At 44.6% G+C, this 11,039-nt stretch overlaps 1 pseudogene; it reads left to right on the top strand.

Moving 5' to 3' along the window:
• The first annotated feature begins 9,037 nt into the window (after positions 1–9,037).
• Positions 9,038–9,192, top strand: LOC108592981 (large ribosomal subunit protein eL39 pseudogene; annotated as a pseudogene).
• Positions 9,193–11,039: the final 1,847 nt, after the last annotated feature.

Genomic DNA, 11,039 nt, shown 5'->3' on the forward strand with positions numbered 1-11,039 from the left:
CACTGCAACCTCCACCTCCCAGGTTCAAGCAATTGTCCTGCCTCAGTGTCCTGAGTAGCTGGGACTAAAGGGTGTGCACCATCACGCCCAGCTAATTTTTGTATTTTTTTTTTTTTTTTTTTTTTTTGAGACAGAGTTTCGCTCTTGTTACCCGGGCTGGAGTGCAATGGCGCAATCTCGGCTCACCGCAACCTCCGCCTCCTGGATTCAGGCAATTCTCCTGCTTCAGCCTCCTGAGTAGCTGGGATTACAGGCACGTGCCACCATGCCCAGCTAATTTTTTGTATTTTTAGTAGAGACGGGGTTTCACCATGTTGACCAGGATGGCCTCGATCTCTTGACCTCGTGATCCACCCGCCTCGGCCTCCCAAAGTGCTGGGATTACAGGTGTGAACCACCACACCCGGCCGAATTTTTGTATTTTTAGTAGACAGGGTTTCATCATATCGGCCAGGATAGTTTCAATCTCTTGACCTCGTGATCCGCCCCCATCGGCCTCCCAAAGTGCTGGGGTTATAGGCATGAGCCACCATGCCCAGTTGATTTTCAGCGTTTCATCATGGAATATTAACAGGATTTCCCCCCAAGTCATATACAGGCAGACACATCATCCAAAGTATTTCCACACAGCCTATAGCAGTGGCTCACCTCATAGTAATTCAGTGACATTTATAGTCCTCACTAGGATCACCTACTGTTGACAAGAGAAAAACAATGAAAGTGGCTGGGTATGGTGGCTCACACCTGTAATTCCAGCACTTTGGGAGTCCAAGGCAGGCAGATCGCTTGAGCCCAGGAGTTCAAAGCAGCCTGGGCAATGTCAGTTAGACCTCGTCTCTACCAGAAATTAAATAAAATATTAGCCAGGCATGGTGGCATGAGCTTGTAGTGTTAGCTACTTAGGAAGCTGATGCAGAAGGATCGCGTGAGCCCAGGAGGTCAAGGCTGTGCCGAGCTGTGATAGGACCACTGCACTCCAGCCTGGGTGACAAAGCAAGACCCCATCCCAGCAACTCTCCTCACCCCCAAAAAAAGAGATTGCCCAAGATCAAAAGGCTGGTAAGCAACACAGTAGGAATTAAGACAGGTCCCTCTGATCCCACACTGCATAATGTAACACATTTAGCAGACATAAGTTAAACTGTTATTACTCATCAGGGATATTTTTGCATTTTTTTCCAGATTGGCATTTTGGCATTGATATGGTTTGGCTCTGTGTCCTCATCCAAGTCTCAAGTTGAACTGTAATTCCCAATGTGGGGGGAGGAGACTGATGGGAGGTGATTACATCACTGGGGCAGATTACCCCTTGCCGTTCTCATCATAGTGAGTGAGTTCTCAAGAGATCTGGTTGTATGAAAGTGGGTAGCACGTTCCCCTTCTCTCTCCTGCTGGGCATGTGAAGATGTGTTTGCTTCCCCTTTGTCTTTGACCATAATTATGTTTCCTGAGGCCTCCCAAGCCGATGGTACCATGAGCCAATTAAACCTGTTCTCTTTGTAAATTACCCTGTCTCAGGTAGTTTTCTACAGCAGTGTAAGAACGGACTCATACAGGCATTAATAACCCAAGCGTTCAATCCCACTGTAGTGATTCAGAGTCAGATGTCATCATTCCAAGGCAAGATAAGTTCAGAGCTAAAGACTCAGGGCAGGAGCTGGACCTAGGGCACCAATCTTCAAATGCTGGATTGCACACTCCTATTTTTAAAGAGTTGGATTGTACTATAACATGGAAATTTAAAAAATTTTAACTTTTAAAAGTTTTAATTGCATTATATATGCACATACGTATGTATAGGCCATATATACACATATAGTTACATATATATGCTACTGCACGAATATTGTTTTAAAACATACATAAATGGGCCAGGCATGGTGGCTCATGCCTGTAATCCCAGCACTTTGGGAGACCTAGACAGGCAGATCATCTGCGGTCAGGAGTTTGAGACCAGTCTGGTTAACATGGTGAAACCCCATCTCTACTAAAAAATACAAAAATTAGCCAGGCATAGTGGTGCGTGCCTGTAATCCCTGCTACTTGGGAGGCTGAGGCAGGGGAATCTCTTGAACCTGGAAAGCAAAGGTTGCAGTGAGCAAAGATCGTGACACTGTACTCCAGACTTAGAGCAAGACTCTGTCTCAAAATAAATAAATAAACAAACAAATAAATAGATGATAAAATGTAAAAGACTGAAACAAATATTACTTTAAATTCTAATTGCATTGCCTATATTAATGAAACAAAAAAAATTGTTTTGTGATTGATTATGCTTCACTGTTTCACAAGATCTTTATTTGCCAAGGTGGCACAGTTATTTGAAGGCTTGTATCAACTTCAGTTACTTCTGCACTTGCTTTCATTACTGAACTTTGGCTAGCAGCACTAGAAAAGATACTTCACAAAAGTGGAGAAATAAATGGTTCATCCCTGAATACCAAGACTCTTGGAAGTACCTTCCAGTGAAATACCCAGCGAACTCATGCATAGATTTTCAAGGCCATTTCCCAACTCCTCACAAACCTTTGTAAAGATCACACAACTTAAGGCAATACAATACACGTAAAAGGTAGACCCCTGACCAGTGTGAGGTGCCGAAAGCAACCCTTCCTTTGTCACGTTCCATCAGTGGCACATGGCCAAGGGAGAGCACCCGTGTCTGTTTGTCAGTTAGAAATCAGCAAAGCTTTGTTTAATTTCTGTTTATTTAAAAAATAGTTGTAAGCATTATTCTTGTTTTTTATTTTTATTTATTTTTTTTTTTTGAGATGGAGTCTCAATCTGTCACCCAGGCTAGAGTACAGTGGCACAGTCTAGGCTTACTGCAATCTCTGCCTCCTGGATCTGAGCGATTCTCCTGCCTCAGCCTCCTGAGTAGGGCACGACCATGCCTGGCTAGTTTTTTTGTATTTTTAGTAGAGATGGAGTTTTACCATGTTGGCCAGGTTGGTCTCAAACTCCTGACCTCAAATGATCTGCCAGCCTTAGCCTCCCAAAGTGCTGGGATTACAGACGTGAGCCACCATACCATTCCACAAGAATTATTCTTTGTTTCACCTGCAACCTCTGTGAATTGTTTACATAAACCTCACTTTGGAGACCAGTGCTTCGGGGACAGGAAGATGCCAAGCACTGGTCAGGTTGTAAAGCCCCCATGTGACCCCAGCTCAGGCAAGAACCAAGCACACTTCAGGGCCAGGGTCCCCTGAGAAGGGGCCGCTCTGTGGGCTGCTGAACCTCAGCCCCAACCACAGTACCCAAAGCCCCAGGAGTAAGGATGACAGAACAAATTCCTCATAATAAATACATAAATCCTTTCGCACCTACAGGGTGAAGGGAATCCTGATTGTTCTTTCTCTTTATTTTTACTCAGGAATTAAGCAGACTGCACTTAAAGGCTACAATTTTTGTTGGACAGGGCTATTTATAGGCAGGGACTTGTGAAAAATAAGTCACTGAGCAAAATCATTCTGAAGTTTCTGGTTCTGCATCAATTTCAAAATATGGGAGCTTCAGCCAATCACAGTCTCCCTAAATCTCAGCTACCTCATTTGTAACATGAAGGGGTTGAGGCTGGGTAAGGTGGCTTATGCCCAGCATTTTGGGAGGCTGAGGTGGGCGGATCACGAGGTCAAGAGATTGAGACGATCTGGCCAACATGGTGAAACCCCGTCTCTACTAAAAATATAAAAAGTAGCTGGGCGTGGTGGTATGCGCCTGTAGTCCCAGGTACTCAGGAGGCTGAGGCAAGAGAATCGCTTGAACCCAGGAGGTGGAGGTTACAGTGAGCTGAGATTACACCACTGCCCTCCAGCCTGGTGACAGAGTGAGATTCTGTCTCAAAAAAAAAAAAAAGCTGGCGTGATGGCTCGCACCTGTAATCCTAGTACTTTGGGATGCTGAGGCAGGTGGATCACCTGAGGTCGGGAGTTTAAGACCAGCCTGACCAACATGAAGAAACCCCGTCTCTATTAAAAATACAAAAAAAATAGCCAGGCATAGTGGTACATGCCTGAAAACCCAGCCACTCAGGAGGCTGAGGCAGGAGAATCCACCTAGGAGGCAGAGGTTTTGGTGAGCCGAGATCGCGCCATTGCACTTGGCGCAACAAGAGCGAAACTCTGTCTCAAAAAAAAAAAAAGAAGGGGTTACACTAGATTCTAGTTAAAAATCCTTTAATTCTATGGGCTGGGCGCGGTGATCACATCTGTAATCCCAGCACTTTGGGAGGATGAGGTAGGAGGGTCGCTTGAGCCCAGGAGTTCAAACAAGTCGAGTCTGGACAGAAAGCAAGACCTCGTCTCTACAAAACAACGTTTTTAATTTGCCAGGTATGGTGGCACATGCCGGTAGTACCAGCCACTCAGGAGGCTGAGGTGAGAGGATCACTTGGGACCAGGAGTTTGAGGCTACTGTGAGCCATAATTGTGCCACAGCACTGTAGCCCCAGCATCAGAGTGAGACCCAGCCTTAAATAATAATAATAATAATAATAATAAATCCTTTAATTCTATTAAGTGAAAAGGAGGTGAATACTAATCCACCTCTAGAAACTTAGTGTTATTCATAAATTTTATTTGTGCTTTCTAATTCTTTATTTAAAAAAAAAAAGAAAAGAAATAGTATGGGCACCATGGCTCATGCCTGTAACCCCAGCCCTTTGGGAAGCCAAGGCAGGAGGATCGCTTGAACCCAGGAGTTCAAGACTAGCCTGGACAACATAGTGAGACTGAAAAATAAACACAATATCATCTCTACCAAAAAATAAATACAATAACAATTAAAATAAAGTAAAAGAAAAATATTTAATACTTTTCTGTAGCCCTTTATCCATACCCTTCGGCAGTTTGCATTTCAGAATTCAGAATGGTTTGAACTTCAGAAAGGAAACACGGTGCGTATCCAGACCTATACATAACATCAGCAAGGTCTGCAGTGACACCTTGTAATCAATCATGCTCAGACTTTTGCAGTGAAACACATGAGCTTTCACACTAAGTAGGATAAAGACTAAAATAGTCTCAGATCAGTTCAAGCCAAGTTTTGCAGCCAAAAAGTTTGCCGCATGCTGAGCAAAAACTTTCTCTTCTGGACTTCAAAAGGGAATGTTTTCAGATCTCTTTTGGACTTCAGAATTTCTGCAAGGGATGCGTGTCCTTACACATGCTAAACCCTAGGTAATAAAATTTCATGGTATATATCCATCTAATATCAATAAGTTCTAAATATTTCACAACCTGCTGGGCACAGCGGTTCATGCCTATAATCCCAGCACTTTGGGAAGCTGAGGTGGGCAGATCACGAGGTCAGGAGATTGACACCATCCTGGCCAACGTGGTGAAACCCCCTCTCTACTAAAAATATGAAAAAGTAACCGGGCGTGGTGGCACCCACCTGTAGTCCCAGCTACTCGGGAGGCTGAGGCAAGAGAATCACTTGAACCTGGGAGGCAGAGGTTGCAGTGAGTTGAGATCGTACCACTGCACTCCAGCCTGGGCGACAGCAAGACTCAGTCTCAATCAATCAATCAATCAATCACAACCTATAGTAATTATATTATTATTGTGAATATAAAGGCAAAAATTCACTGAAATGGAATTGCCTCATACCTATTGCAAGCCCTTCCAGTAATTAACTATCATTATGGAAGAAAAGTGGGATTGGTCTGATTATGTGTGTCCCTTACAAAACCAACATTTGAGGCCAGGCATGGTGGCTCGTTCCTGTAATCCTAGCACTTGGATCACTTGAGGTCAGGCGTTTGAGATCAGTCTGGCCAGTATAGTGAAATCCTGCCTCTACCAAAAATTACAAAACTTAGCTGCACGTGGTGGCACACGCCTGTAGTACCAGATACTGGAAAGGCTGAGGTGGAAGAATCACTTTGAACCAAGATGTGGAAGTTGCAATAAGCGGAGATCACACCACTTCACTCCAGCCAGGGCAACAGAGCAAGACCCTGTCTCAAAAAAAAAAAACCTGAGATATTTGAATATTTTTTGGACATTTTAGAAATTAAAATTAAGTGGACTGGACTGTAATCTCTGGTTACATCCCTTCTCCTCTTTTTCTAAATGTAAGCAGTGCATTTGCCTGTTGGCATTAACTCTTCCCCTTTACCATCTCAATAACTAGGTTTTTCCAACATCTGACATTCTAGAAGCTTCCAGAGTGCAGCTGAAGCAGAAATGCCACCAGCAATGCACCATGTTGACAGGAAGAATGGGGATTTTACTCTGATGGAGAAGAAACAACCTGGAGAAAATGTGGACAAAGATCTTCAAGAAGTATCTTATTTTTTTTTTTTGAGACTGGGTTTCACTCTTGTTGCCCAGGCTGGAGTGCAATGGCACGATCTCAGTTCACTGCAACCTCCGCTTCCCGGGTTCAAGCAATTCTCCTGCCTCAGCCTCCCAAGTACCTGGGATTACAGGCGCCCGCCACCACGCCCAGCTAATTTTTGTATTTTTAGTAGAGATGGTGTTTCACCATGTTGGCCAGGCTGGCAGGTGTCAGCCACCATGGCCAGTCTTCAGGAAGTATCTTGCTTATCCGCTTCTCCTGAAAGAGACCTCCCACGGTTTGTGCGTTCATCACTGCCTGTGAATAGTGAGTAAGAAATTGTAAAGTCTTCGCTCAAATGACTTTTTCCACCAGGAATGCATTTGCTCGCACATGCAGAACCTTTCAGCTCACTTTCAATTATCAATTGTAATGAGGGAGAAATCACTTATTTTAACTGACCGTTTATTATAATAATTTATACTCTGAAATATTAAAAAGCAGTAAAATAACCCAGGTTAATTTTTAACTTCTTTTATTGCATTTTTCTCAGCTTACCTTCAAGTGAAAGTCCTAATGATTTTTAAAATGTCACTCCATTAGGAGAAAATCAGCTGAGTAACCCTGAAAATTGAGATACAGAACTATGAAGGGACCAAGCACTCACTCTACTTCACGACATCATAACATCATATCTACAATGATATGTACCCCAAGACATTTAATGCTTTAAAAAGAAGTTTTTGGCTGGGCACAGTGGCTCACACCTGTAATCCCAGCACTTTGGGAGGCCTAGGCAGGCAGATCACAAGGTCAAGAGATCAAGACCATCCTGGCGAACATGGTGAAACCCCGTCTCTACTAAAAATACAAAAATTAGCTGGACGTGGTGGTGTGTGCCTGTAGTCCCAGCTACTCAGGAGGCTGAGGCAGGAGAATTGCTTGAACCTGGGAGGCGGAGGTTGCAGTGAGCTGAGATTGTACCACTGCACTCCAGCCTGGCACCTGGCAACAGAGCAAGACTCTGTCTCAAAAAAAAAAAAAAAAATTTTTTTTTTGAGTGTGAGCCACCATGCTTAGCTAAAAAAAATGGTTTTTTGTTTTTTTTTGTTTTTTTGGGGGGGGACAGAGTCTTACTCTGTCGCCAGGTGCCAGGCTGGAGTGCAGTGGCACGATCTCAGCTCACTGCAACCTCTGCCTTCTGGGTTCAAGTGATTCTGCTGCCTCAGTCTCCCTACTAGCTGGGATTACAGGAGCCCACCACCATGCCTGGCTAATTTTTGTATTTTTAGTACATATGGGGTTTCACCATGTTAGCCAGGCTGGCCTCAAACTCCTGACATTAAGTGGTCTGCCCTCCTCAGCCTCCCAAAGTGCTGGTATTACAGGCATGAGCCAATACACTCAGCCTAAAAAACATTTCTTTTTTAGATGGAGTTTTGCTCTTGTTGCCCAGGCTGGAGTGCAGTGGCATGATCTTAGCTCACTGCAACCTCTGCCTCCCAAAGGGTTCAAGTGATTCTCCTGCCTCAGCCTCCCGGGTAGCTGGGATTACAGGCATGAGCCACCACACCTGGCTAATTTTTTTTGTATGTTTAGTAGAGACGGGGTTTTTCCATGTTGGTTAGGCTGGTCTCGAACTCCTGACCTCAGGTGATCTGCCCACCTTGGCCTTCAAAAGTGCTGGGATTAAAAGCTTAAGCCACTGCGCCCAGCCAAAAATTTTTGTTTAAGTAATAGCTGCACAGCCTGGGCAACAAGGAGAGACTCTGTTTCTACAAAAAAAATTTAAAAAAACAAATTAGCTGGGTGTGCTGGTGCACACCTGTAGTCCTAGCTACACAGGAGGCAGAGGGAGGAGGGTCACGTGAGCCGGGAAGGTAGAGGTCTGCACAGGAGCCTGAACGCACTGCTGTACTCCAGCCTCAGGGAGGAAGCGAGAGACACCTTGTATCAAAAAAAGAATTAATAGCTGTGCCTGTGTTATTCAAAATATGAAATTTAAATGCTCAAATAAAATTACAATATTATATGTCTTTTGCTTCACTCAACCTAGCAATCAAAACACTCACTCCACTGGAGAAGAAAATTAAAGAGAATTGACAAGCTGTATTCTCTTAATTGTGCTTTTAAGCTGATTGATTGACTGCTGTCAACTATTGAAACCACTCTACTGTTGGTCAGTGTCTTAAGCGGATAAATGGAAAATTAGAAGATTTGCTTATTTAATATAAATTCTAACAAAGATATAAATAAAGCTCAACTAAAATAAAACAACATTTCCTAATCACAACTTAAACCATCAATCCACAATCGCTTTTTAAGAAAAAAGACTGCCTTTAATACAGACTTCTTAGAAATTTTAACAAGGACAGACATGGTGGCTCATGCCTGTAATCCCAGCACTTTGGGAGGATGAGGCGGGCAAATCACTTGAGGTCAGGAGTTCAAGACCAGCCTAGCCAACATGGCGAAACCCCATCTCTAGTAAAAACACAAATAGCCTGGCATGGTGGTGCACACCTGCAGTCCCAGCTACTCTGGAGGCTGAGGCAAGAGAATTGCTTGAACCTGGGAGGCAGAGGTTGCAGTGAGCCGGGACCATGCTACTGCACTCTAGCCTGGACAACAAGAGCAAAATTCCATCTTGAAAAATAAAAATAGAAACTCTAACAAATGAAAAAAAATGATACCTTAAGCTCCTCTCTTCCTTCTCTGCCATCATGGTGTGTGTTTTACTTCGTTTCTCGCCATGTCTTCTCACAAGACTTTCAGGATTAAGTGATTCCTGGCCAAAAAACAAAAGCAAAATCGTCCCATTCCCCAGTGGATTCGGATGAAAACTGGTGATAAAATCGGTACAACTCCAAAAGGAAACATTGGAGAAGAACCAAGCTGGATCTGTAAGAAATTACACATGACATGGCACACATATTTATGCTGTCTGAAGGTCACAATCATGTTACCAAATCAAGCTGAAAAATGTCACCACTATCTGGAGAAGTTTGAACGGAGTTTCCTCTCTGGATCTGTTATGAAGGCATTAGTTGGTACAACCCACAGTGCTTCCATTATTCATGTTAAAAAAAAAATGGCCGGGGGCGGTGGCTCAAGTCTGTAATCCCGGCACTTTGGGAGGCCGAGGCAGCTGGATCACGAGGTCAAGAGATCGAGACCATCCTGGTCAACATGGTGAAACCCCATCTCTACTAAAAATACGAAAAATTAGCTGGGCATGGTGGCGCATGCCTGAAATCCCAGCTACTCAGGAGGCTGAGGCAGGAGAATTGCCTGAACCCAGGAGGCGGAGGTTGCAGTGAGCCGAGATCGCGCCATTGCTCTCCAGCCTGGGTAACGAGCGAAACTCTGTCTCAAAAAAAAAAAAAAAAAAAAGAAGGCTTTCATTTGCTGGGTTCAGTAATAAATATGTGAGACCTCTCACTTCTAAAAAAAAAAAAAAAAAAAAAAAGAATACCTTAAAACTGAAGAAAACCTTGGAGTATATATTCCTGCAAGGTGCTACAAGTTTACAATAGTGCCCTATGCTCCAGTGTGCTCAGTAGTAAAGAGTGAGCCAGCATTCCCCTGGACAAGCCCTGGATGAGCTTCTGCCCTAGTGCGGCTTTGAAAGGACCGTAACACACCTTTTGTACCTATTTCTAGATTTTGGATAATTTCTGAGACGGAGTTTCACTCTTGTTACCCAGGCTGGAGTGCAATGGCGCGATCTTGGCTCACCGCAACCTCCGCCTCCTGGGTTCAGGCAATTCTTCTGCCTCAGCCTCCTGAGTAGCTGGGATTACAGGCACATGCCATGCCCAGCTAATTTTTTGTATTTTTAGTAGAGATGGAGTTTCACCATGTTGACCAGGATGGTCTCGATCTCTTGACCTCGTGATCCACCCGCCTTGGCCTCCCAAAGTGCTGGGATTATAGGTGTGAGCCTTATTTTTTAACTTTTTTTTTTTTAAGACGGGGTTTCATTGTGTTGGTCAGGCTGGTCTTGAACTCCCAACCTCAGGTGATCTGCCTGCCTTGGCCTCCAAAGTGCTTGGATTACAGGCGTGAGCCACCATGCCCTGCCTTTTTTTTTTTTTCTTTTTTTTTGAGACAGAGTCTCATTCCATCACCAGGCGCCAGGCTGGAGTGCAATGGCGCAATCTCGGCTCACTGCAACCTCCGCCTCCCAGGTTCAAGCAATTCTCCTTCCTCAGCCTCCCCAGCAGCTGAGACTACAGGTGCGTGCCACCACGCCCAGCTAATTTTTGTATTAGTAGTAGAGATGCGGTTTCACCATGTTGACCGGGATGGTCTCGATCTCTTGATCTCGTGATCTGCCCACCTCGGCCTCCCAAAGTTCTGGGATTACAGGCGTGAGCCACCGCACCCAGCCAATACATTTTTAGAGGTCTTGGAAAGCTATGGAAATGAGGGCTTAAATGGACTAAAATTCCAAGGAGGGGGACTTGAGGGAGCTGGTGGCAATGGTGCCAGCAGAGTTGTTGTGTTGTGTTTTGTTTTGTTTCATTTGAGCAGGTTCTCACTCTGTTGCCCAGGCTGGAGTGCAGTGGTGCAATCCCATCTCACTCCAGCCTCAACTTCCCAGGCTCAAGTGATCCTCCCACCTCAGCCTTCTGAGTAACTGTGACCACAGGCACATGCCACCGTGTCCAGCATGGAGAGATGGATGGGAGAAAGAATGAGATGGAGTCTCATTCTGGCACCAGGCTGGAGTGCAGGGCACAATCTCAGCT

The sequence above is a fragment of the Callithrix jacchus genome, chromosome 11 (assembly GCF_049354715.1).
Source record: "Callithrix jacchus isolate 240 chromosome 11, calJac240_pri, whole genome shotgun sequence".
NCBI classification, from domain to species: Eukaryota; Metazoa; Chordata; class Mammalia; order Primates; family Cebidae; genus Callithrix; species Callithrix jacchus.